The 27,243-nt window shown below is 40.9% G+C and overlaps 1 protein-coding gene across 3 annotated transcripts in view; it reads right to left on the reverse strand.

Moving 5' to 3' along the window:
- TMEM108 (transmembrane protein 108) overlaps nucleotides 1–27,243 on the reverse strand; it is a 371,980-nt gene that overhangs the window by 155,208 nt on the left and 189,529 nt on the right. Inside the window, exon 1 of one of the 3 annotated variants that reach the window (XM_060298605.2) lies at nucleotides 22,188–22,255. The exons of the other annotated variants lie outside the window; for them this stretch is intronic. The gene's annotated coding sequence lies outside the window, so the exon portion shown is untranslated. Of the gene's footprint in view, nucleotides 1–22,187; nucleotides 22,256–27,243 lie in introns of those variants that run through there. 3 annotated transcript variants of the gene reach the window in all.

Below are 27,243 nucleotides of genomic sequence, written 5' to 3' on the forward strand. Positions count from 1 at the left end.
GTCTTTTTAAAGTTTTAAATTCACATTTGACAGAGTATTTCGTCACACTCCTGAACCTTCTCCTAGGCCTATCTGTGAACTTCCTTGTAAAACCTGGTGAAAGCAGCTCTTTTGCCCCTTTTCTGTTCACCCACTTCTGTTCCCGTTTTAACCTTAAAAGAACCTAATTACAGGAATGAGATCATTAGGCAATTTAACCTAACTCCTGACTTAACGCTCTCCTGAATGCATACCATGTCTTGTTTAACCTGCTGATTCTTTTCCTAGACAAAAAGAAGAGTGAAGAATGAAGTAGTTATAGAATGACTAGCTCTCTATCCTCAACAGCCCCCTAAGGAAGAGTGCAGGCAGATCATGTAGGCAAGATAACATCTGAAGAGAGAGTCAGCCAGTCTGCACTCAGTGGGGAATGATACAGAACCCAACCTCCTGTCTCAATGATTCACTGAGAGTCTTCTCCCCATTTTTCCCTTTAAAAACTGTCATGGCTGAGCAGAATCTTTGGAGTTGGCCTCTGGACACGAGTCTGCCTTCTCCTCAGATTGCCAGCTTTTCTGCTTAAAGCACCTTTTCTTTGTGCTGACACTTGCCTCTCGAATTATTGGCTCTTGAGTGGCGAGCAGCCAAACCTGAGTTCCGTAACACTAGTTTTAGCAAGAACCCTGCTAAATCAGTTTAACCAGCACCCCCAAACCCTCAATATATAATCACCCTCAATATCTGGTAAGATTTACTCTACCACCCCCAGGTGATGACAGCCTGGCCTGCCTTCAGCAACAACCCTGTTGGGCCAGTACAGCCAAGCCCCTGACCCCTGATGCTTCCTGTTAGTGGTTTTCCATCCACTGACCCCACACTGCTCCTTGGCTATGAATTCCCACTTGCCCATGCTTTGTTCAGAGTGGAGCCCAATCTCTCCCCCCACAGTAAAATCCCACTGCAGTGGTCCCTGCACCCATCCAGATGGTCCTGAATAAAGTATGCCTTGCCACCTTTAACAAGTGTCACTGAATATTTTTTAAAGACATTCTTTAATCATTCTCTATTGGCATGCTGGGTTTTTTTTCTTATGATACCCCAAGTGGAACTGATTTATCTTTAAATTTTTTCTGAGATATAATTAATGTATCATAAAATTCAGCCTTTAAGTATACAATTCAGTGGTTATTAGCACATTCAAAAGTTGTGCGACCGTCACCAGTACCTAATTCCAGAACATTTCATCACTCTAAAAAGAAATTCCCATTTGTTAGCAGTTATTTCTCATTGTCCCCTCTCCCCACTCCCTGGCAACCACTAATCTACTATGGGTTCTCCTATTCTGTACATTTCACATAGATAGAATCATATAATACACGGCCTTTTGTGCCTGCCTCTTTCACTCAGCATAGTGTTTTTAAGGTTCATTCATGGTGTAAAGCATGCTGTTTTTTTTCTTATTTATTTATTGTAAGAACTATACACACACACAAACACACACATTATCATGGTTAGAAAGGCCTTCTTTACTTAATTTAGGACATAAATAGTTGCCTGTATTTTCTTCTGGTATTTTTTATTTCATTTAGATCCGTTTCTGGACTTTGTGTTATGTTTTACTTCTCTGTCTGCTCATTGTTTCATTAAACAATACGCGTTGTTTAAATTAAACTCTTGGTAGAATTAGTCCTCCATCATTACTCTTCTTTTTAAGATTTACCTTGTTCTTTGAGCTTGTTTTTCCCCCCAAATTAACTTTAAGATAATTTTTTTTTTTGCAGTATGCGGGCCTCTCACTGTTGTGGCCTCTCCCCTTGCGGAGCACAGGCTCCGGACGCGCAGGCTCAGCGGCCATGGCTCACGGGCCCAGCCGCTCCGCGGCACGTGGGATCTTCCCGGACCGGGGCACGAACCCGTGTCCCCTGCATCGGCAGGCAGACTCTCAACCACTGCGCCACCAGGGAAGCCCAACTTTAAGATAATTTTATTAAACTTCAGAAAAAATATCATTGGGATTATAGTTGGAATTATCTTCTACTTGCTTCATTAATTTGGGAGAGACCTGATCTCTTCAAAATCCAAGTGTGGTGAGGAAAAAAATAATCTTTAAATATGGTTGCTCTGGAGATCAGAAGAATTCCTTTTGGAGGAAGAGAAGTGCTCTTGTTTTGGGGGATGGGGTAGGGAGTTGGGGAACCATAGCTCAATGACTTCTTTGGTTAGGCAAATTAAAGCTCCCCTCCTCCAAACCCCAATGTGAACTAGCAGAGTAGGAAGGAGAAAAAGAGAGAGTTAAATTTCTCTCCATTATAATACAAGAGGAGGTTTGAGTTCCAAAAGGCTAGGAAAGAGGGATTAAGTAGTCTAGAAATCTGAGAGGCTGAGGAGATGATACACAAGAGATGCTGAGAGACTGAAGAGGCAGTTCCAAAAGACAGCAGCAGGTGGGACCCAAGAATAAACTGAGAAATTCCCCGCAAACTTTAATAAGCATAATATTTAATTTTTCATTGCTTCTTGCTTCATGCTGTTTGTCGTCAGACACCACATCTGCCCTCCTTCTCTGCCCCACAACACTTATCCACCACTAAGACCCTCCAGAACCTCAGAAGTCTTGCACAAAACAGCCTTGTATTAATGGTGCTCAGCTGGGCAATGAAAGAGACTATGTTCTAAGACAAGGGTGACTGGAAATGTAGGTAGGAGCCAAAGGGGCCATAAGCCACGGTTGGTGGGCATCTACGGAGTGCTCAGGACCCAGTAAGCATGCAAAAAATGTGCCGTGAATAAACAAACGGATGAATGAATAAATGAATAATCAAGTAATAGGAGAGCAGAGAAATAGTTGTAGTTGATATTGATCCAGGGGGACATAAGCCCCTCAATCATCTGTGGAAATGTTTAGAGATTTTCAAGAAACTGTTAAACTTGCAATAATAGATGGAATAGAGCTATGTCATTCGCTTATCAAAGAAACACCTGAGCACATAAATCTGGGACAATTGAGATCATCTGGGTTACACAGGACTATTCTAACTACAAGCACCATATGGTCTAGTATTTATTCAAAATTAATCTTTATTTAGGTAGTTCTGTGGAGTTCTGCAATGTTTTTCCTGCAAGTTCTATAGTCTTGTCGAGTTAATCCCTAGGCATCTTATACATGTATATATTTTTTGCTACAGTGATGGTATTTCTATTTCCATTATATTTTTTACTTGCCTCTATATGGAAATGACTGAGTTTTCTATATTCATTCTGTGACCTAACTGAACTCAGAGTTCTAATAATGGTTTCTCAGCTGAGTCTCATGGGTCAATTGCACTCCTTTGGCTAGATGGAGAGGTGCAGTGAGATTCTACCAAAAGCCTCTTTTTTCAACCATATAAGAGGAAACATTAATTGTATCTAGTCCCTCAGGGAAAAATTTAGGAGCTCCAAGGAAGACAACTAATTTCTGGGATGAAATCCTAAGAAAGTACAGAGTTTTATAGCCAAAGAGATGAAGAAAAGAAAAATGAGAGAGGAGGAGGATGAAAACACTTGGCCAAACATGCAGAGACAGCAGCACAGGTGGGGACCTTGCTGATTGTTAGCTCAGGGGAAATGAGAAGGTCCTTTTTTTTCCTTTAACATCTTTATTGGAATATAATTACTTTACAATGATGGGTTAGTTTCTGCTGTATAACAAAGTGAGTCAGCTATACAAATACATATACCCCCATATCCCCTCCCTCTTGCGAATCCCTCCCACCCTCCCTATCCCATTCCTCTAGGTGGTCACAAAGCACCAAGCTGATCTCCCTGTGCCATGCAGCTGCTTCCCACTAGCTATTTTATGTTTGGTAGTGTATATATGTCTGTGCCACTCTCTCACGTCGTCCCAGCTTAACCTTCCCTATCCTGGTATCCTCACGTCCATTCTCTACTTCTACATGTTTATTCCTGTCCTGCCCCTAGGTTCTACAGAACCACTTTTTTCTTTTTTTTAGATTCCATATATATGTGTTAGCATATGGTATTTGTTTTTCTCTTTCTGACTTACTTCACTCTGTATGACAGACTTAGGTCCATCCACCTCACTACAAATAACTCAATTTCATTTCTTTTTATGGCTGAGTAATATTCCATTGTATATATGGGCCACATCTTTATCCATTCATCTGCTGATGGACACTTAGGTTGCTTCCATGTCCTGGCTATTGTAAATAGTGTTGCAATGAACATTGTAGTACACGACTCTTTTTGAATTATGGTTTTCTCAGAGTATATGCCCAGTAGTGGGATTGCTGGGTTGCAAGGTAGTTCTATTTTTAGTTTTTTAAGGAACCTCCATACTGTTCTCTATAGTGGCTGTATCAGTTTACATTCCCACTAACAGTGCAAGAGGGCTCCCTTTTCTCCACACTCTTTCCAGCATTTATAGTTTGTAGATGTTTTGACGATGGCCATTCTGACTGGTGTGAGGTGATACCTCGTAGTTTTGATTTGCATTTCTCTAATGATTAGTGATGTTGAGTATCCTTTCATGTGTTAGTTGGCAATCTGTTTAACTTTGGAGAAATGTCTATTTAGGCCTTCTGCCCATTTTTGGATTGGGTTGTTTGATTTTTTGATATTGAGCTGCATGAGCTGCTTGTATATTTTGGAGATTAATCCTTTGTCAGTTGCTTCACTTGCAAATATTTTCTCCCATTCTGAGGGTTGTCTTTTTGTCTTGTTTATGGTTTCCTCTGCTGTGCAAAAGGTTTTAAGTTTCATTAGGTCCCATTTGTTTATTTTTGTTTTTATTCCCATTTCTCTAGGAGGTAGGTCAAAAAGGATCTTGCTGTGATTTATGTCAGAGTGTTCTGCCTATGTTTTCCTCTAAGAGTTTGATAGTTTCTGCCTTACATTTAGGTCTTTAATCCATTTTGAGTTTATTTTGCATACACTGTTAGGGAGTGTTCTAATTTCATTCTTTTACATGTAGCTATCCAGTTTTCCCAGCACCACTTATTGAAGAGGCTGTCTTTTCTCCACTGTATATTCTTGCCTCCTTTATCAAAGTTAAGGTGACCATATGTGCGTGGGTTTATCTCTGGGCTTTATATCCTGTTCCACTGATCTATATTTCTGTTTTTGTACCAGAACCATACTTTCTTGGTTACTATAGCTTTGTAGTATAGTCTGAAGTCAGGAAGCCTGATTCTTCCAGCTCCGTTTTTCTTTCTCAAGATTGCTTTGGCTATTTGGGGTCTTGTGCATTTCCATACAAATTGTGAAATTTTTTGTTCTAGTTGTGTGAAAAATGCCATTGGTAGTTTGATAGTTATTGTACTGAATCTGTAGATTGCTTTGGGTAGTAGAGTCATTTTCACAATGTTGATTTTTCCAATCCAAGACCATGGTATATCTCTCCATCTGTTTGTATCATCTTTAATTTCTTTCATCAGTGTCTTATAGTTTTCTGCATACAGGTCTTTTGTATCTCTAGGTAGGTTTATTCTTAGGTATTTTATTCCTTTTGTTGCAATGGTAAATGGGAGTGTTTCCTTAATTTCTCTTACAGATTTTTCATCATTAGTGTATAGGAATGCAAGAGATTTCTGTGCATTAATTTTGTATCCTGCAACTTTACCAAATTCATTGATTAGCTCTAGTAGTTTTCTGGTAGCATCTTTAGGATTCTCTATGTATACTATCATGTTATCTGCAAACAGTGACAGTTTTACTTCTTCTTTCCCGATTTGGATTCCTTTTATTTCTTCTTCTTCTCTGATTGCTGTGGCTAGAACTTCCAAAACTATGTTGGATAATAGTGATGAGAGTGGCAACCTTGTCTTGTTCCTGATCTTAGTGGAAATGGTTTCAGTTTTTCACCATTGAAGACGATGTTGGCTGTGGGTTTGTCATATATGGCTTTTTTTGTGTTGAGGTAAGTTCCTCTATGCCTACTTTCTGGAGGGTTTTTATCATAAATGGGTGTTGAATTTTGTCAAAAGCTTTTTCTGCATCTATTGAGATGAAAATATGCTTTTTATCCTTCAATTTATTAATATGGTTTAGCACATTGATTGATTTGCATATACTGAAGAATCCTTGCATTCCTGGAATAAATCCCACTTGATATGGTGTATGATCTTCTTAATGTGCTGTTGGATTCTGTTTGCTAGTACTTTGTTGAGGATTTTTGCATCTATGTTCATCAGTGATATTGGCCTGTATTTTTCTTTTTTTGTGACATCTTTGTCTGGTTTTGGTATCAGGGGATGGTGGGCCTCGTAGAATGAGTTTGGGAGTGTTCCTCCTTCTGCTATATTTTGGAAGAGTTTGAGAAGAATAGGTGTTAGCTCTTCCCTAAATGTTTGATAGAATTCACCTGTGAAGCCATCAGGTCGTGGGTTTTTGTTTGTTGGAAGATTTTAAATCACAGTTTCAATTTCAGTGCTTATGATTGGTCTGTTCATATTTTCTATTTCTTCCTGATTCAGTCTTGGCAGGTTGTGCATTTCTAAGAATTTGTCCATTTCTTCCAGGTTTTCCATTATATTGGCATATAGTTGCTTGTAGTAATCTCTCCTTTGTATTTCTGCAGCATCAGTTGTTACTTCTTTTTCTTTTCTAATTCTATTGATTTGAGTCTTTTCCCTTTTTTTCTTAATGATTCTGGCTAATGGTTTATCAATTTTGTTTATCTTCTCAAAGAACCAGCTTTTAGTTTTGTTGACCTTTGCTATTGTGTCCATTTCTTTTTTATTTATTTCTCCTCTGATCTTTATGATTTCTTTCCTTCTGCTAACTTTGGGTTTTAGTTTGTTGTTGTTCTTCTTTCTCTAATTGCGTTAGGTGGAAGTTTAGGTTGTTTATTTGAGATTTTTCTTGTTTGTTGAGGTAGGATCGTATTGCTATAAACTTCCCTCTTAGAACTGCTTTTGCTGCATCCTATAGGTTTTGGGTCATCATGTGTTCATTGTCATTTGTTTCTAAGTATTTTTTGATTTCCTGTTTGATTTCTTCAGTGATCTCTTGGTTATTTAGTAGTGTATTGTTTAGCCTCCATGTGTTTGTATTTTTTACAGTTTTTTTCCTGTAATTGATATCTTGTGTTATAGCGTTGTGGTCGGAAAAGATACTTGATATGATTTCCATTTTCTTAAATTTACCAAGGCTTGATTTGTGACCCAAGATATGATCTATCTTGGAGAATATTCCATAAGCACTTGAGAAGAAAGTGTATTCTGTTGTTTTTGGGTGGAATGACCTATCAATATCAATTAAGTCCATATTGTTTAACGTGTCATTTAAAGCTTGTGCTTCCTTATTTATTTTCATTTTTGATGATCTGTCCATTGGTGAAAGTGGGGTATTAAAGTCCCCTATTATTATCGTGTTACTGTTGATTTCCCCTTTTATGACTGTTAGCATTTGCCTTATGTATTGAGGTGCTCCTGTGTTGGATGTTTAAATATTTACAAGTGTTATATCTTCTTCTTGGATTGATCCCTTGATCATTATGTAGTGTCCTTCTTTGCCTCTTCTAATAGTCTTTAAAGTCTATTTTGTCTGATATGAGAATCACTACTCCAGCTTTCCATTTGCATGGGATATCTTTCTCAATCCCCTCACCTTCAGTCTGTATGTGTCCATAGGTCTGTAGTAGATCTCTTGTAGATAGCGTATATATGAGTCTTGTTTTTGTATCCATTCAGCCAGTCTATGTCTTTTGGTTGGAGCATTTAATCCATTTACATTTAAGGTCATTATCAATGTGTATGGTCCTATTACCATTTTCTTAATTGTTTTGGGTTTGTTATTGTGTGTGTTTTCCTTCTGTTATGTTTCCTGCCTAGAGAAGTTCCTTTAGCATTTGCTGTAAAGCTGGTTTGGTGGTGCTGAATTCTCTTAAACTTTGCTTGTCTGTAAAGGTTTTAATTTCTCCGTCGAACCTGAATGAGATCCTTGCTGGGTAGAGTAATCTTGGTTGTAGGTTTTTCCATTCCATTACTTTAACTATGTCCTGCCACTCCCTTCTGGCTTGCAGAGTTTCTGCTGAAAGATCAGCTGTTAACCTTATGGGGATTCCCTTGTGTGTTATTTGTTGTTTTTCCCTTGCTGCCTTTAATATTTTTCTTTGTATTTAATTTTTGATAGTTTGACTAATATGTGTCTTGGCATCTTTCTCCTTGGATTTATCCTCTATGGGACTCTCTGCGCTTCCTGGACTTGACTGACTATTTCCTTTCGCATATTAGGGAAGTTTACAGCTATAATCTCTTCAAATATTTTCAGTCCCTGCCTTTTGCTCTTCTCCTTCTGGGACCCCTATAATTTGAATGTTGGTGCATTTAATGTCCCAGAGGTCTCTGAGACTGTCCTCAATTCTTTTCATTCTTTTTTCTTTATTCTGCTCTGCAGTAGTTATTTCCACTATTTTATTTTCCAGGTCACTTATCCGTTCTTCTGCCTCAGTTATTCTGCTATTGATTCCTTCTAGAGAATTTTTAACTTCATTTATTGTGTTGTTCAACATTTGTTTGCTCTTTAGTTCTTCTAGGTGCTTGTTAAATGTTTCTTGTATTTTCTCCATTCTATTTTCAAGATTTTGGATCGTATTTACTATCATTATTCTGAATTCTTTTTCATGTAGACTGCCTATTTCCTCTTCATTTGTTAGGTCTGGTGGGTTTTTACCTTGCTCCTTCATCTGCTGTGTATTTCTGTCTTCTTATTTTACTTAACTTACTGTGTTTGGGGGTCTCCTTTTCACAGGCTACAGGTTCGTAGTTCCTGTTGTTTTTGGTGTCTGTCCCCACTGGGTAAGGTTGGTTTAGTGTGTTGTGTAGGCTTACTGGTGGAGGGGACTGGTGCCTGTGTTCTGATGGAAGAGGCTGAATCTTGTATTTCTGGTGGGCAGGACCGCATCTGGTGGTGTGCTTTGTGGCATCTGTGAACATATTCTGATTTTAGGCAGCCTCTCTGCTAATGTGTGGTGTTGTGTTCCTCTCCTGCTAGATGTTTGGCATGGGGTTTCCAGCACTGGAGGTTGCTTGTCGTTGAGTGGAGCTGGGTCTTAGCATTGAGATGGAGATCTCTGGGAGAGCTCTCACCAACTGATATAACGAGGGGCCAGGAAGTCTCTGGTGGACCAATGTCCTGAACTCAGCTCTCTGACCTCGGAGGCTTAGGCCTGACAGCCGGCCAGAGCACCAAGGCCCTGTCAGCCACACAGCTAGAGAAACAGGCCGGAAGGAAGCTTCCAGGGCAAAGAGGCGAGTACTGGTCCTGAATCACTCCTTAACAAGAGCGAGCCTCATAGAACCCCGCCTCTCCCTTTGGATTAAATGTAACAGTTCTATCAATTCTACTGACTCGGGAGGGAAATCTCTTTCTTTCATAGACTGCTTAAAATGTTCCCATTAGAAATGTCCATGTAGCAGGGAAGAAGTAATAAACAACCAAATGAAAAGCTCTGAATTTGATATGTAAATTGACTTGAAAAGACAAGTTCATAGAGAACAAATGAGGAAGAATAGCCAGAAAAATCCTGGAAAACAAAAACAAAAATCCCCAACAAGATGGGGTTAGGGAGAGAGGGACTTCCAGGCCCACCAGACATTAAAGCACCCTCAAAAGCCTTTGTAATTAAAACAATTTGAAATTGGCACATGAATACACCAAATTATACATATATGGATATTTAGGATATGATAAAGGCAGCATTATTAAATGAGTGGGCAAAAAGATGAGCTTTTAAGTACACATTTTGAGATAATGGCAGAGGAATATAGAAAAAGATAAAATTTTACTCATTCTAAATATCACACATGAGCATAAACTCCAAATGAGGCAGACATTTAAATGTAAGAAAGTAAAGTATACAAATAGTAGAAGGAAATATGAGTAATTCTTCGATTACCTGGGGGTAGAGAAAGAAGCTTTGCTAACTCTGAATCAAAGTTTGAAGCAATAAGGAAAAAGATAAACTTTATTACATAAAAAATTACTCAGTAAAAACTACAATTAAGTAAAAATACAAATTAAAAACTATAAAAAAAAGTTCAACTTATGAGAAGCAAAGAGTTAACATCCTTAAACTTCCCCTGAAATCAATACTCATCGTGCTTTAGCCATCATTTGTATACATGTGCAGAATGGCAAAAATGTGAGTTGCCCAACACATGTGCTCCCAGCTGAAGTCGAGCAAGGCAGTGCTCTGTCTCCTTGTTTCAGCTCTTGTACTGTGAACACTGTCCCTTCTACAGGCAATTTAGTGCCATGCTTTTTAGCATTTTTGTGCTTTTTATTGACATCTCTGTTTGAAATGGCCCCCAAGTACAGTGCTGAAGTGTTGTCTAGTGTTCCTAAGTGCAAGAATACTGTGAAGGGCCCTATAGAGAAAATATGTGTTGGCTGTGAGTTCAAAGTTAATTAATTAACAATGTATACTACATAAGTTGTCTTTAGACACAAACACATATAAACAAGACTATATATTGATCAGCTGACACAAATGTGACCAGAGCTCATAGGAACCTAACCCTATATTTCCATTAGGAGCACTGGTTTAGTCTTCATTCATTCAGAATTCATGGCAACCTTATAGAACATAACTATTATGAGTAATGAAAATCAATGGTATTTAAGTTCAGCTTTAAAATATTTTGTGGAGCAAAGAATGAAGATGATTACAATCCAGGCCAATAGTAGAGCTTGAACAAAACAGAACAATTGCTTACCATCTCTTTGAGACAAAGGAAGATCTGAATAAGCTGATAGCCAACCCTCAGAGTACCCTCTGGGAAAGTGAGGGGGGCAAGAAATAGGAGAGTTGACATGTCAACTAACATCAGAGGCCTGTGAAGAAGTTTGGAAAGGAGCATCTGCCTCCATTTTACAGGTAAGGACACAGACACCAAGAAGTCATAGTCTTTTTTTTTTTGTTTTTTTTAAGTAGAAATAATGATTTTACTCTCCACATGATTTCTGATACCATAAAATTAGATATTTGAAGTTTAATTTGTATGATATCTGTGATTCCTGCCCCTTCTAGACATTACATTTCTTGTCATAAAAAAATTATAATAGAGTAATGATGAACAAGAAAGACTTTCCTTCTCTAAAAGGTCCTCATGGGGGACCTCCCTGGTGGTCCAGTGGTTAAGTCTTCATCTTCCAATGCAGGGGGTGCAGGTTCGATCCCTGGTCAGGGAGCTGAGATCCCACATGCCTCATGGCCAAAAAGCCAAAACATAAAAAAACAGAAGCAATACTGTAACAAATTCAACAAAGATTTAAAAAATGGTCCACATCAAAAAAATCTTTAAAAAAAAGTCCTGTGATAATCATATCAATTCCGTTCACTTCTTGATTTAGTCATTTAACAATTTATTTCATGTCCTCCATGTACCTGGTAGTGTTTTATTTATTTTTAATTTTTTTGTCAAGAAGTTATAGTCTTTATTCAAGATCAAACCTACCAGCTCCAAGACCTTGAGCTAGTTTCTGGACTTCTCTGATCCTTGAATTTCTTGTAAGGGGTAAAAACGGTCCTTGATATGCTTGCTGCAAAGATTGAGACAATGCATGCAAAGAACTTTTCCCTGTGCTTGGCACGCAGTAAGTGCTCAGTGCTCATCAGCAACTATTACCCAACAGAGGAAGGCAAGATAACACATCAGGCCAGAGCTCACCAACTGTCTCTTAATTTTGCTTCCCCTAAGCTAGAAAAGAACCAAAGGCTTTTGGGCTACTCCCCAAATAGCCCTTTTTGTTAAATCCACTGTCTTACTTAAACTGAATTTAGAAATTACTTATAGGGGTATAAGTTGAACTTTAAGGTTCTTATTTATAATTTATATATTTGTCCTCCTTAAAAAGGATCTGAGGAAGCTTACTACCAGATGCAACTTGTACGATATAATTATTAACATATCAAAGCACATTAATGACATCAGAAAGAGAGATCCAGAATTACATGGAGAAAAGGGTGATTCACTTTACCATAAGATGCAATGGGGCCATACACTTCCCTTGGAGCTTCCTGAAAATAAAGGCAAAAAGGACAGCTGGCACCATTTTTTTCCGTTGCATAAATTCTCTATTTTGTCCAGAAATACAAACCTTTTCTGCCATTAATTTCCAAGAAAAGATCATTAGACAAATCTTCTGATAAGCATATGAACAGAATATTCTTGCCATGGCTGCTCCTTATCAACCCTCAACAAAAGCTAATGTCTTTGTATTAAGTAGTAATTCAGGGAAAGCATTTCGATGAGCAGCAGGAACACCATGCTTTGGGGTAAGAGTCAGGCAGGACTGCCCCTGAGTAGCTTTGCTATGTGACCTTGGGCAAGTTACTTAACTTCTCTAAGCCTCAGCTATCTCATCTGTAAATGGGGCTGGCACCTAAATCAAAGGATTGCTGAGAGAATTAAATGAAGTAAAGCACTTACTGTGTACCTGGTATATTGTATGTGTCTCTCCCTTTCTCCTAAACTAATAGTGTATAGTTTCTGTACACTATTCTGTTCATATGGGGATAGAGAGAACTAGGAAAACAAGGGGAACTGATGTTCAGCAAGTCAGTCCAGGGCTGGATTACTTCAAGAAGGCAAGTATGATGGTTTCTCAGGCTCACTTACACCATAAGTCACAAATGAGTGCATGTGTCCACAAGGGCTGGGTTTGGGTCACAATGGTGTTTTCAGTCAAATTCTTTTCATACAGACTCTTTGCATATTAAACACAGCGGGGCTTCCCTGGTGGCGCAGTGGTTGGGAGTCCACCTGCCAATGCAGGGGACACGGGTTTGTGCCCCGGTCCGGGAGGATCCCACATGCTGCGGAGCGGCTGGGCCTGCGAGTCCAGAGCCTGTGCTCCGCAGCAGGAGGGGCCAGAGGGGTGAGAGGCCCGCATACCGCAAAAAAAATAAATAAATAAATAATAAAATAAAATAAACACAGGAATATCCTTCAGTTCCATAAAGAAATTTCTCTCTCATTTTTCTTGAAACTTGTAGCCCTCCTAGTCTTTCTTCCAAATTTTCTCACTTTTGTGCAAGAACTAGTTCATCCTCTTCTGAACCTATGATCAACAGTGTGAGCATGATTACAGTGACTATCGCTTTCTGTCAGGTCTGAAAGTTTAGTTTATAGGAAGTCAAGGGGACTATAATGAACTTGAAAGCAGGAGAAAATAGTGTTTTTTTGTCTCCAGCCAATTGTCAGCAGGAAAACAGGTCTCTGTATCTTTTGTTTTTTTCTTAAAGAAACTGAAAATCCTCTCAAAATTTTTTCCCTAAATTATCAAGAGAGGCTAGACATTTTAGATGAGTCACCCTATTTTAAAATACTAGCAATTAATTCATGTGGGCCAAAAGAAACAGGCTGTGTGATTTCTGACTTATAAAGGCTCTCCTGCTGCAGAACCTGCACAGTGTGTGTTGGGGGAGCGGGGAGGGCGGGGAGGAGGACGTACAGCTCTGCCTTCCACCCAAGCTCTATCTTCCAGGAGGCCTGGGGTCCAGTGAACTTCAAAGGATTAAAAAACACCTTCAATAGAGCTCCTTTCCTCTCTTCCCCTTCCTATTTCCTTCTCTGAAAAGGAAAAGAAAATATTGGAGGTTGTAAGATCCACTGAGATGCTGAATTCCAAACAAAAGGGTAAAAATTATTCATCTCCTGCTAAGGAAAAGCCTACAAAAGGGGATCAATCGATGTGGATTCTGCTTGGAGGACTGAGAAGTAACTACCTGAATGTTCCTCAAGACCAGCTGGACTTTGAATTTTTTGGGGGAGGGTGTTCTGCTGTCCACAGCCACCGAAGTCAGCAGCAGGGTAAAAAACGGGACCAGAAGTTTGAGGCATATTAGAATGACAAAGACCTCCTCCTTCTAGCATTAAAGTGTATTAAGACCACTTATCTCATTTAAGGAGACAGAAAGGTGCTTGTGTGAGGTGAAGAATATGTATCACACTTCCCTTTTTATAGTTTTGGTATTAAAGACTGAACACTGAGGTCAAGGAATTAAATGAGGAATTAAATGATATTAAATGAGGAATTAAATGATATTAAATGATATTGTACTAAAGGAGCATGTTCTATCATTTTGACTGCACTGCTTATGAAATAGATTATTTCTTGTCCACAGTTTCTTTGTCCACAAAGAAACTCACGCATCTTTCTTTTTTCTTTAGCAGCGCCTGAGAAACACCCTCGGAAATTGAATTTGGAGATCTAAAAAAAATCTTTATTTCCTTTGGGTAGCAGGCATTTGTTCTGAAAGATGTACCAAGTTTTTACAATGGAAAGAGAGGCAAGGCCTTTTGAAACAGGCAAAACTCTTACCAGAATGTTTACATGTGGAAAGAACATTTAAACCCATGATGCACGCTTTGAACAAGCAATACATTTCAGTATGTGAAATTATTCATAATATCATAGTAACTGCTAAATTTGAATTTTGACCTGTTGACTGAAAAATATGCACGACCTAACAGTTGAGAATTATGTTTTATTTGGCAGACTTTCTGAGGACTTCAAGCCCGGGAAGCAGCCTCTCAGGTAGCTCTGAGGGACTGCTCCGAAGAGGTAATGGAGGAGCCAGGATACACAGGGGTTTCTGCAACAAAGACTAGGTAGTTGGAACATCAAAAGATTACTGTTATTAAAGAAAACCAAATTCTCAAGTTAAGGAATTTAGCGCTTTTCTGAGTGGGAAGATGCAAGAGTCTGGGCTCACTGAAATCATTCCTCTGACATGCACCTTAGCGGTCTAGGGCCAGTATATTGTTCTTTCCCATCCTGAGCCCCCTCAGGGTGCCCCGCTGGGGTGGCTGCAGTGGTGAGGACTTGGCAGCTGTCAGCCCATGTGTCTCCAACCTGAGTTCCGTCAGGGCTCACCACTGGGGGCGCTGTAGCGGCTTGATGGCTGCAACATCCTCTGTTTACTAATATGGCAGGCAACATTTTTCACTGACAGACCTTTAACCTCAAACTCTTTTTTTTCCCCCATTCCCCTTCCTTCGCTCCTCCCATCCCACCTCAATCTACATAAAGCCTTCTTTAATTCTTGTGCTAGTATGAAGACAGTTTTAATTTGTGGTTTGGTTTAATCTTTGAAAATACATAATTTATGTCAAGCGATTCCAGAGGATACAGACTGTTGAATGTGCAGCTGGAATAAAAATTATGACATGAAAAATTATGTGGGCAAGAGTGGGATGGGCCAATATAAAACAGGGGAAGCTGTCACTTGAAGAGTATGGGTCAAGGTCACAGGTAAGACCTGTGCAGACAAGCTCATTCCACGGGGAAGCCGTGGTATTCTAAGAACTTCTGATGAACTTTACGCCTTGCTTCAGGAAGCATGCATTAAGTAATACATTCGACCTCACCTGTGAGGGCCTGAAGTATTGAACAGCTCATTTAACTGTGTTGATAATTCTTTCTTGCTTTGATGACTACAAGGGCTAGAAGAAATATCCAGAAGAACCAAGATTGGTGTTTCCCAAACCAGCTGATGGTCAGAATCTATTTTTAAAATAAATTCCTAGGTTTTTCCCTCAGGAATTCTAATTCCAGGTTCTTAGATGGGACAATTTTGAAAGGCTCTCAAGTTGGCTCTCATAAGCCAGGGCTAGAAACCAAGAACTGAATCTAGGACCTCTAACCCTGACTGCACATTAGAACCCTGAAGGAACATACCAGAGCAATCAAATCAGACGCCCCAGGGACAGAGGGAAGCCCCCAGGGATTCTAATTGTGCAGCTGGTGGAGAACCAGGGATCCTTGCCCCCGCCTAAGGGGGCACTGGAGCCACAGCGAGGCCAATCCCACTTCTTCTTACTCATGAAACTGGTAGTTTTCTGAGAGATGAAGAAGTGGAATGATGAATGACCACATCTGCAAGTTATATTCGAAACAGAAAATGAGTGAGTCAGTGTTTCTTAAATATTTTGATCCACAGCCTCTCATGCAATTCCAGTTGTAAGCAACATGAACTCTTTGTGACCTTTTACTCAATCTCTTTGATAAACCTCTCACATGTCCCTGCTACTTGCTTCATAGGGATGCCCAAGATTAAGAGATAAGGACAGAAAAGGAGAGACTGAGGCCCATGAAGAGGGTGTGGAAGCCGCATGAAGACTAAGAGCCTGGCACATAGCTGAAACTACCCTCAGCTCCAAATCACTTGTTCCCAAGGTGGAGTGACGTTCCTTTTCCTGAACGGTGCATTCATAGAGGGAACACAGTGAGGAGCTGAGGCTGAAAATTCTGAGTGGGAACACAGGGAGAGGCCACACTGAAGGTGCCCCCCTCCCTGCACAGAGAGAAGCAGGGCAGGAAGACACACTACAAGCAGCAATGAGCCTGGAGATCCATTCTTTGAAAAATAGAGTGCCACCATGTAACAAGTACTGTGTTAGTAGCAGGGGCTGGGGCCGCCAAGAAGAGCAAACGAGACACAACGCCTGCCTTCAGGAGCTTGCGGTTTAGCATGGGGAGAAATTGGCACATCAAAAATCACTCCACAGCCAGATTTGGCCCTACCAGCTGTATCAGACAAACTATTATATTATAGCAAATTGTAACAAACTAGAAAATGTGTTACCCTTCTTGTCTCAGCATCCCTATCTGTAAAACAGTTATCACACCTACACTGCAAGGTTGTCTTGAGAATAAAATAATATTCCTATCCTTTCAGAGGAAGGAAAAATGACATCTTCTGGAGGGTACCAGACAAGGTTTTTGAAGGAGATGGAATCTGCATTAACTTTCAAAGTTAAGAAGAGTTTTGACAGGTAAAGGTGGAAAAGTGCAAAGGTGCCGAGAGAGGATACTGAGGCAGGAGTTTGGATGAATACATTAAACAGCAGAAGCCCTACTACTGGCTGCTTTAAAATTCCTAAATAATGCAGTTTGGGATATAATGTAACTGGCTTGCCAGCTTCTCAAATAGGGTTGGGCCAAAGATTTTGCCTTCTAGGGCTGGGAAGGAAATATGGAGGATAAGACAGACTGACAGGGAAGCAGCAGGCAGTGGTTGGGAAGCAGAAATCCAGAAGCTGGGCCCCTAAGACCTAATCTTCCCAGATCTGAACAACAAGACAAATGCTTACTAACGATGAGATAACTGGAATGTCACTGTCCTGGAAGTCCCAGACAGCTATTGGACCCAGAAGCATCCCCATCAGTATTTACCCAGTACTAGATGACCACCAACAACAGCTGGTGCCAAACCCAAGTCTACAATTGGATAGAACTGGATCATGCAGCTGGATCCTCAGATCTCTAGGCTAGCTGTGTAGACACTCTCATCATTTTATTAACTCCACAATAATGTAACCACATGGTTTACAAAATGGGGTTCTCAAAATGTGGACCACCAGCAGCACCCAGGAAGTTGCTGGAAATGCAAATTATCAGGCTCTACCCTAGACCCACTGAACCAGAAACTCTGGGGACGGGGCTCAGCAATCAGTGCTTCAACAAGCCCTCCAGGACACACACGAAAGTTTGAGAAGCACTGCTTTGCATGGGTGAATTTCTGGACCCCTTTATTATGCTATGGCAGGGTTTTACTCTTCAACTATTGCCTTGGACAAATCATTTACATATTTGAAGAACCAATAATGGGGAAAGAGGGATTTGGATCAGAAAGACCCATTTCAACTGTAACAGTTCATCAGTTCACCAGTGGGGAAAACGTTTACAGTTCATTAGTTCAACCAGGTTGTTGGTGTTGGTGATCATGGCTCTTGATGAGAGCATTAGCACAGTGTCTGAATTCTAATGGCTAATTTAGAAATACCACCCATTTCCATTATTCAGCTTTTTAGGCTGGTATTATTAATGTTCTACGAGTAACTCTTGTATGGAGGGGTGTATTAAAACATGGGCTTTGTGGTAGGAAAACCAATGAAATGATTGCAATGTATTGTCTCTGCTGTGGTTACATACCATCCGTAAGAACTAGACCTTTCACTGAATTAAAATTCTAAACACAGGGAGGCAGAATTGATTTAAATGATTATATCCTAGAACAACTACTTTCAAATAAAACTCTCATTTAGAATGTAAAAAACTTTACAATGACAGCTAATACTTAAAGGTAAATCAAATATGTAAGCGATTTGTGCCTTGCAAATCACCCCAAATCAGAAGTCTAAAATTCAGAGGTCTAATGCCCTGCATGGCATCCCTGTCCTCAGCCCCCAGCTATGAGTCCATCTGACTAATCAGCTGCTGTTGATCTCATCTATCCAGTGTTGGGTGTTTGGCCATCCCCAAGCCCCTAGGGCGGGATCCCTCCTTCAGCAGTGCAGAGAATAGGAAGCAATTAAAACAAGTTTTGTAAACTCTTCACACATAATTCATCAGTTGCTGCCCGGCCAGATATCATTCACTGATATTCAGGACAAACTCCACCCTTCTGAGCATTCCCTTGTACCTCAGGGGCATGAAGCCTGGAAACTACATTTCTCAGAGGCCCTTGCCATCAGGTTTCCCATTAGATTCCCACCAATAAGAGGCAATTGCAGGCTTCCCTGGTGGCACAGTGGTGAAGAATCCGCCTGCCAATGCAGGGGACACGGGTTCGAGCCCTGGTCCGGGAAGATCCCACATGCCACAGAGCAACTAAGCTTGTGCGCCACAACTACTGAGCCTGCGCTCTAAAGCCTGCGAGCCACAGCTACTGAGCCTGCATGCCACAACTACTGAAGCCCGTGTGCCTAGAACCTGTGCTCCACAACAAGAGAAGCCACCGCAATGAGAAGCCCGTGCACCACAATGAAGAGTAGCCTCCGCTCACTGCAACTAGAGAAAGCCCGTGTGCAGCAATGAAGACCCAACGCGGCCAAAAATAAATAAATAAAAATAAATAAATCTATTAAAAAAAAAAAAGAGGCACTTGCATGACCTTTGAAAGGTAACGAGAAGCTGTTACTCCCCAGCAGCAGCTGTGGGAGCCAGAGATGGAAGGCACTGCCAGAGGCTTCTGAGTGTCCACCAGAGAACCATCTATTTGGGTACTACAGGCAGTTAGGGCTTTTAGTGGTTACTCCCCTATGACTCTTTCATGTCCAGTTTCCTGATATTTGCTGTAGCAGATGCCTCTGCACCCGGGGTCATATCCTCTTGCCTTCACCTCTGATTTCAGCCATGGTTGCATAGTTCCACACAAGTTTCAACTCACTTCATGCTGGCAGCATCCCAACTCAAGTGCAGGATACACATCTCCAGGGTTCCTCCAACACTTCAGATGTCATGGGAGCTAGCTGGCTCACATACACATGGGCAGCTCATAAATACAGGAAGTTAATATCTCTGGGGGCAATTCTTGGGAGCCAGTGGATAAATGCTCCCACCTTTGGGCAGACAATTCTGGAAGGTACTCTGTTTCTCAGTAGGTTCTGAAAGAATCAGGCTCCTACCTATCATAATGCAACCTCTACAACAGCAGTCCCCAACCTTTTTGGCACCAGTTTTATGGAAGATAATTTTTCCACAGAATTGGGGGGGTTGGAAATGGTCAGGCAGTAATGCCAGTGATGGGGAGCGGCAGATGAAGCTTCGCTCGCTCACCCGCCACTCACCTCCTGTTGTGCGGCCTGGTTCCTAACAGGTCACGGACCCTTACCGGTCTGCAGCCCAGGGGTTGGGGACCCCTGCCCTAAAATGCACCCCTACATTGGCTATTCCTCTTTCCCTTACTCTCCCACTGCTGATCCTTGGGCTCACCTCCCAAGTAAACTATCTGCTCATAGTCCTTGCCTCAGGCTTTGCTTTGGGAGGACTCCAAGCTAAGACAGCGGTCTTCCTGACCTTCACTCCTCCAGCCCTCCAAGGACTGTATAGCTTCTAATTCCCTGTATTAAAACGTTTCCTAGCCCTCATACCTAGATTGGCTTCTGTTTTCATGACATAACTATAATTAATATAGTTACAGAATATTCTATCATGTATGATCATTTTATTTATCCATTAACCTGCAAATGGATATTAAGTGTGCCTCTGTTATTTTACTTTTGTTATCTTCAGTACATTGATTGCTATGGACAACATTACTAGTTGTTCACAAACAGCCATTCTGCCAATTTTCCTTACTAAGAAAACCCAATAAGGGTTAACCTGACAATGTACCAAACCTAAACCTTAATTTCCCAGCCTTCCTTACAGCTAGGGGAGACACAGTTCTGGCTAATGAAAAATAAACAGAAGTCCACCTGAGATTTCTAGGAAAGTTTTATCTGTCCTCCTGTCCTTTTCTCTTCTCACCTGGAACAATGACATGACTTGCCATCCAACAACCACAAGTGACAGTGAGGGCAAAAGCCATTGAAGAAGCCTGGGATGCCAATCGTATTGAAACCAAGCAGGCCCTGTGGGGCTCCCGGGCATGGAGGTCCTTTTGTCCCCCATTTATTGTAGGCAAGACTCCAGCCTCCATGACTTTCCCTGAGTTCCAAGGGGCAGATTCAAACAGCTGCTAATCAAGGGAGGAGCAGCCAAGAAACCACCTGAGGCAAGATTAAAGGGACCAGAGAAGCTCATCAAGATTAGGAGATGAGATGAGTGCAAGCCCTGCTCACACCCTAATCTTGTCAGAGACCCCATCTCTGAACCATTGTTATAAAATCTGCATCAAATCCTCCTGGGTTGGGACACATAGTTGTTTTTTTATTTGAGGTAGGAGCCTGCTGTGTCCCCCTTTTCCTGGCAAAGCAATAAAGCTATCCTTTTCTACTTTACCCAAACCTTTATCTCCGAGATTTGATTCGGCACTGGTGTACAGAGAAGCTGAGCTTTTGGCATCAGTATCATGGAGGTGCCTCAGCAGCTCTGAGTGTTGGTCTCCTCACTTCTGGTTATGTGAGAAAGATAAATGTCTATTTTGTTAAGCCGCTGTAATGGTTTCTCTGACACTGCTGAGTACAGTTCCACACCTGGTACACTGCATTCATATTTTTATGAATTATTTCCTTTAACTAGACAACCAGAAGGAAGTTGCCAGGTCAAAAGGGGTATTAAACATACATAAATTTATTATGCAGGTTGCTATTTTACAAAAGGAATACATCAATCTACATGGCTACCCTTATAATTTAATTTGTAGCTATATATTCTGAAAAGGTACAATGTTTTGCAATTACCTTGCTAATTTGTTTCCACTTTGATTAGCAGTCTAATACACTACTAGTAGGTTTCAAGCTCATAGGCTACATGGTGAGAAAATGCTCTGTGGGAGCCCTACTCGAAACAACTCTAAGAATTTTGTCCATTCAAAAAAGTAACACATACAATGCTATCTCTACAGTGATTTCATCACAGGCTGACTATTAAGATAGCCAGTGTGACCTCCTTCAAAAAGAATTCTCCCACTGCTCCAGAGTAACTACAGTGGTCAAGGAAGACACAGAGATGAGAAGAGGCAAAACAATGAGAAGATGACAAGTGTGGCCATGGGAAGAGATCTGCTTCCATCTGCCAAAGGTAGAGGGAAAGGTGGAAATGTCCCTGCATCACTCCAATTGAAAAGAGAACTGTTAGATAAGAGACAAAGGTGGGGATTTCTAACTGATAGCTCCAGAGATACTGTGGCTCAAAAGAAGTACTAGTGTGAAAAGAGAAATTTAAAAAAACATTGTAAAGAGAAGACCACGGCCAAATAGGTGAGCTCTCCATGGCTTGCCATGCACTGCACTGTGTTCAAAGCTCAGCCGCATCTTACATCTGAGCCATTTTCCCCCTTTAACCGCAACTCTAAGAGGAAAGATCCTTGGCTAAGTGAGTCATCACAAAACTGCTTCACAGCAGAGACTCTTGGAATGTCGCTCGTTCTTATTTGTTCACTCACTCACTCAGACACATTTTCCCTGCATGCCTGATACTAGTAAGTGGTAATAATACACCCACTGGACTCAAGGAGCTAATTGTTTTGAAGCAGTAATGCTACTACACTAATAATGACAACACAAAGGCCCTGTAGGTTAAGAACCACAATAGAGGGAGAGGGGGAAGATGGCGTAAGAGTAAGACGCAGAGATTACCTTCCTCCCCACAGATACGCAAGAAATACATCTACACGTGGAACAACTCCTACAGAACACCTACTGAACGCTGGCAGAAGACCTCAGACCTCCCAAAAGGCAAGAAACTCCCCACGTACCTGGGTAGGGCAAAAGAAAAAAGAATAAACAGAGACAAAAGAATAGGGACCGAACCTGTACCAGTGGGAGGGAGCTGTGAAGAAGGAAAGGTTTCCACACCGTAGGAAGCCCTTTCGTGGGTGGAGACTTTGGGTGGTGGAGCGGAGGAGCTTTGGAGCCGCGGAGGAGAGCATAGCAACAGGGGTGCAGACGACAAAGCGGAGAGATTCCCGCACAGAGGATCGGAGCCGACCGGCACTCACCAGCCCGAGAGGCTTGTCTGCTCACCCGCCGGGGAGGGCGGGGCTGCGAGCTGAGGCTCGGGCTTCAGTCGGAGTGCAAGGAGAGGACTGGCAGCGTGAACGCAGCCTGAAGGGGTTAGTGCACCACGGCTAGCCGGGAGGGAGTCCGGGGAAAGGTCTGGAGCTGCCGAAGAGGCAAGAGACTTTTTCTTCCCTCTTTGTTTCCTGGTACACGAGAAGAGGGGATTAAGAGCACTGTTTAAAGGAGCTCCAGAGACGGGCACAAGCCGCGGCTAACAGCGCGGACCCCAGAGACGGGCATGAGACCCTAAGGCTGCTGCTGCCGTCACCAAGAAGCCTGTGTGCAAGCACAGGTCACTATCCATAACCCCTTCCGGGAAGCCTGTGCAGCCCGCCACTGCCAGGGTCCCGTGATCCAGGGACAACTTCCCCGGGAGCACGCACAGCGCGCCTCAGGCTGGTGCAACGTCCCGCCGGCCTCTGCCACCGAAGGCTCGCCCTGCATCCGCACCCCTCCCTCCCCTCGGCCTGAGTGAGCCAGAGTCCCCGAAGCAGCTGCTCCTTTAACCCCATCCTGTCTGAGCTAAGAACAGACGCCCTCCGGGGACCTACACGCAGAGGAGGGGCCAAATCCAAAATTGAGCCCCTGGAGCTGTGCGAACACAGAAGAGAAAGGGAAATCTCTCCCAGCAGCCTCAGAAGCAGCGGATTAAAGCTCCACAATCAACTTGATATACCCTGCATCTGTGGAATACATGAATAGAAAACGAATCATCCCAAATTGAGGAGATGGACTTTGAGAGCAAGATTTATGATTTTTTCCCCTTTTCTTCTTTTGGTGAGTGTGTATGTGTATGCTTCTGTGTGAGATTTTGTCTGTATAGCTTTGCTTTCACCATTTGTCCTAGGGTTCTATCCATCCTTTTTTTAAAAAATATTTTTCTTAATAATTATTTTTTAATTTAATAACTTTATTTTACTTTATGTTACTTTATTTTATTTTATTTTATCCTCTTTCTTTCTTTCTACTTTTTCTCCCTTTTATTCTGAGCCGTGTGGATGAAAGGCTCTTGGTGCTGCAGCCAGGAGTCAGTGCTGTGCCTCTGAGGTGGGAGAGCCAACTTCAGGACACTGGAAAACAAGAAACCTCCCAGCTCCACATAATATCAAATGGCGAAAATCTCCCAGAGATCTCCATTTCAACACCAACACCGAGCTTCACTCAACGACCAGCAAGCTACAGTGCTGGACACCCAAGGCCAAACAACTAGCAAGACAGGAACACAACCCCACCCATTAGCAGAGAGGCTGCCTAAAATCATAATAAGTCCACAGACACTCCAAAACACACCACCGGACGTGGACCTGCCCACCAGAAAGACAAAATCCAGCCTCATCTACCAGAACACAGGCACTAGCCCCTCTACCAGGAAGCCTACACAACCCACTGAACCAACTTTAGCCACTGGGGACAGACACCAAAAACAATGGGAACTACGAACCTGCAGCCTGCAAAAAGGAGACCCCAAACACAGTAAGATAAGCAAAATGAAAACACAGAAAAACACACAGCAGATGAAGGAGCAAGATAAAAACCCACCAGACCTAACAAATGAAGAGGAAATAGGCAGTCTACTTGAAAAAGAATTCAGAATAATGATAGTAAACATGATCCAAAATCTTGGAAATAGAATAGACAAAATGGAAGAAACATTTAACAAGGAACTAGAAGAACTAAAGATGAAACAAGCAATGATGAACAACACAATAAATGAAATTAAAAATACTCTAGAAGGGATCAATAGCAGAATAACTGAGGCAGAAGAACGGATAAGTGACCTGGAAGATAAAATAGTGGAAATAACTACTGCAGAGCAGAATAAAGAAAAAAGAATGAAAAGAGTTCAGGACAGTCTCAGAGAGCTCTGGGACAACATTAAACACACCAACGTTCGAATTATAGGGGTTCCAGAAGAAGAAGAGAAAAAGAAAGGGACTGAGAAAATATTTGAAGAGATTATAGTTGAAAACTTCCCTAATATGCGAAAGGAAATAGTCAAGTCCAGGAAGCACAGAGAGTCCCATAGAGGATAAATCCAAGGAGAAACATGCCAAGACACATATTAGTCAAACTGTCAAAAATTAAATACAAAGAAAACATATTAAAAGCAGCAAGGGAAACACAACACATAACACACAAGGGAATCCCCATAAGGTTAACAGCTGATCTTTCAGCAGAAACTCTGCAAACCAGAAGGGACCAGCAGGACATACTTAAAGTGATGAAGGATAAAAACATACAACCAAGATTACTCTACCCAGCAAGGATCTCATTCAGATTTGATGGAGAAATTAAAACCTTTACAGACAAGCAAAAGATGAGAGAGTTCAGCACCACCAAACCTGCTTTACAACAAATGCTAAAGGAACTTCTCTAGGCAAGAAACACAAGAGAAGTAAAAGATATACAATAACAAACCCCAAACAATTAAGAAAGTGGGAATAGGAACATACATATCGATAATTACCTTAAATGTAAATGGATTAAATGCTCCTACCAAAAGACACAGACTGGCTGAATAGATACAAAAACAAGACCCATATATATGCTGTCTACAAGAGACCCACTTCAGACCTAGAGACACATACAGACTGAAAGTGAGGGGATTGAGAAAGATATTCCATAAAAAAGGAAAGCAAAAGAAAGCTGGAGTAGCAATTCTCATATCAGACAAAATAGACTTTAGAACAAAGACTATTACAAGAGACAAAGAAGAACACTACATAATGATCAAGGGATTGATCCAAGAAGATATAACAATTGAAAATATTTATGCAACCAACATAGGAGCACCTCAATACATAAGGCAAATACTAAGAGCCATAAAAGGGGAATTCAACAGTAACACATTCATAGTAGGGGACTTTAACACCCCACTTTCACCAATGGACAGATCATCAAAAATGAAAATACATAAGGAAACACAAGCTTTAAAAGATACATTAAACAAGATGGACTTAATTGATATTTATAGGACATTCCATCCAAAAGCAACAGAATACACATTTTTCTCAAGTGCTCATGGAACATTCTCCAGGATAGATCATATCTTGGGTCACAAATCAAGCCTTGGTAAATTTAAGAAAATTGAAATTGTATCAAGTATCTTTTCCAACCACAACACTATGAGACTAGATATCAATTACAGGAAAAGATCTGTAAAAAATACAAACACATGGAGGCTAAACACTACACTACTTAATAACGAAGTGATCCCTGAAGAAATCAAAGAGGAAATCAAAAAATACCTAGAAACAAATGACAATGGAGACACGACGACCCAAAACCTATGGGATGCAGCAAAAGCAGTTCTAAGAGGGAAGTTTATAGCAACACAATTCTACCTTAAGAAACAGGAAACATTTCGAATAAACAACTTAACCTTGCACCTACAGCAGTTAGAGATAGAAGAACAAAAAAACCCCAAAATTAGCAGAAGGAAAGAAATCATAAAGATCAGATCAGAAATAAATGAAAAAGAAATGAAGGAAACAATAGCAAAGATAAATAAAATTAAAAGCTGGTTCTTTGAGAAGATAAACAACATTGATAAACCATTAGCCAGACTCATCAAGAAAAAAAGGGAGAAGACTCAAATCAATAGAATTAGAAATGAGAAAGGAGACGTAACAACTGACACTGCAGAAATACAAAAGATCATGAGAGATTACTACAAGCAACTCTATGCCAATAAAATAGACAACCTGGAAGAAATGGACAAATTCTTAGAAATGCACAACCTGCCAAGACTGAATCAGGAAGAAATAGAAAATATGAACAGACCAATCACAAGCACTGAAATTGAAACTGTGATTAAAAATCTTCCAACAAACAGAAGCCCAGGACCAGATGGATTCACAGGTGAATTCTATCAAACATTTAGAGAAGAGCTAACACCTATCCTTCTCAAACTCCTCCCAAATATAGCAGAAGGAGGAACACTCCCAAACTCATTCTACGAGGCCACCATCACCCTGATACCAAAACCAGACAAGGACGTCAAAAGGAAGAAACCTACAGGGCAATATCACTGATGAACATAGATGCAAAAATCCTCAACAAAATACTAGCAAAGAGAATCCAACAGCACATTAAAAAGGATCATACACCATGATGAAGTGGGGTTTATTCCAGGGTTGCAAGGATTCTTCAATATATGCAAATCAATGAACGTGATACACCATATTAACAAACTGAAGCAGAAAATCCATATGATCATCTCAATAGATGCAGAGAAAGCTTTCTACAAAATTCAACACCCATTTATGATAAAAACCCTGCAGAAAGTAGGCATAGAGGGAACTTTCCTCAACATAACAAAGGACATATACGACAAACCCACAGCCAACATCGTCTTAAATGGTGAAGTACTGAAAGTATTTCCACCAAGATCAGGAATAAGACAAGGTTGCCCACCGTCACCACTCTTATTCAACATAGTTTTGGAAGTTTTAGCCACAGCAATCAGAGAAGAAAAGGAAATAAAAGGAATCCAAATTGGAAAAGAAGAAGTAAAGCTGTCACTGTTTGCAGATGACATGATACTATACATAGAGAATCCTAAAGATGCTACCAGAAAACTACTAGAGCTAATCAATGAATTTGGTAAAGTAGCAGGACACAAAATTAATGCACAGAAATCTCTGGCATTCCTATACACTAAAGATGAAAAATCAGAAAGTGAAAGCAAGAAAACACTCCCATTTACCACTGCAACAAAACGAATAATATATCTAGGAATAAACCTACCTCAGGAGACATAAGACTGTATGCAGTAAATTACAAGACAATGATGAAAGAAATTAAA

Source organism: Globicephala melas, chromosome 4, assembly GCF_963455315.2.
Source record: "Globicephala melas chromosome 4, mGloMel1.2, whole genome shotgun sequence".
Lineage (NCBI taxonomy): Eukaryota > Metazoa > Chordata > Mammalia > Artiodactyla > Delphinidae > Globicephala > Globicephala melas.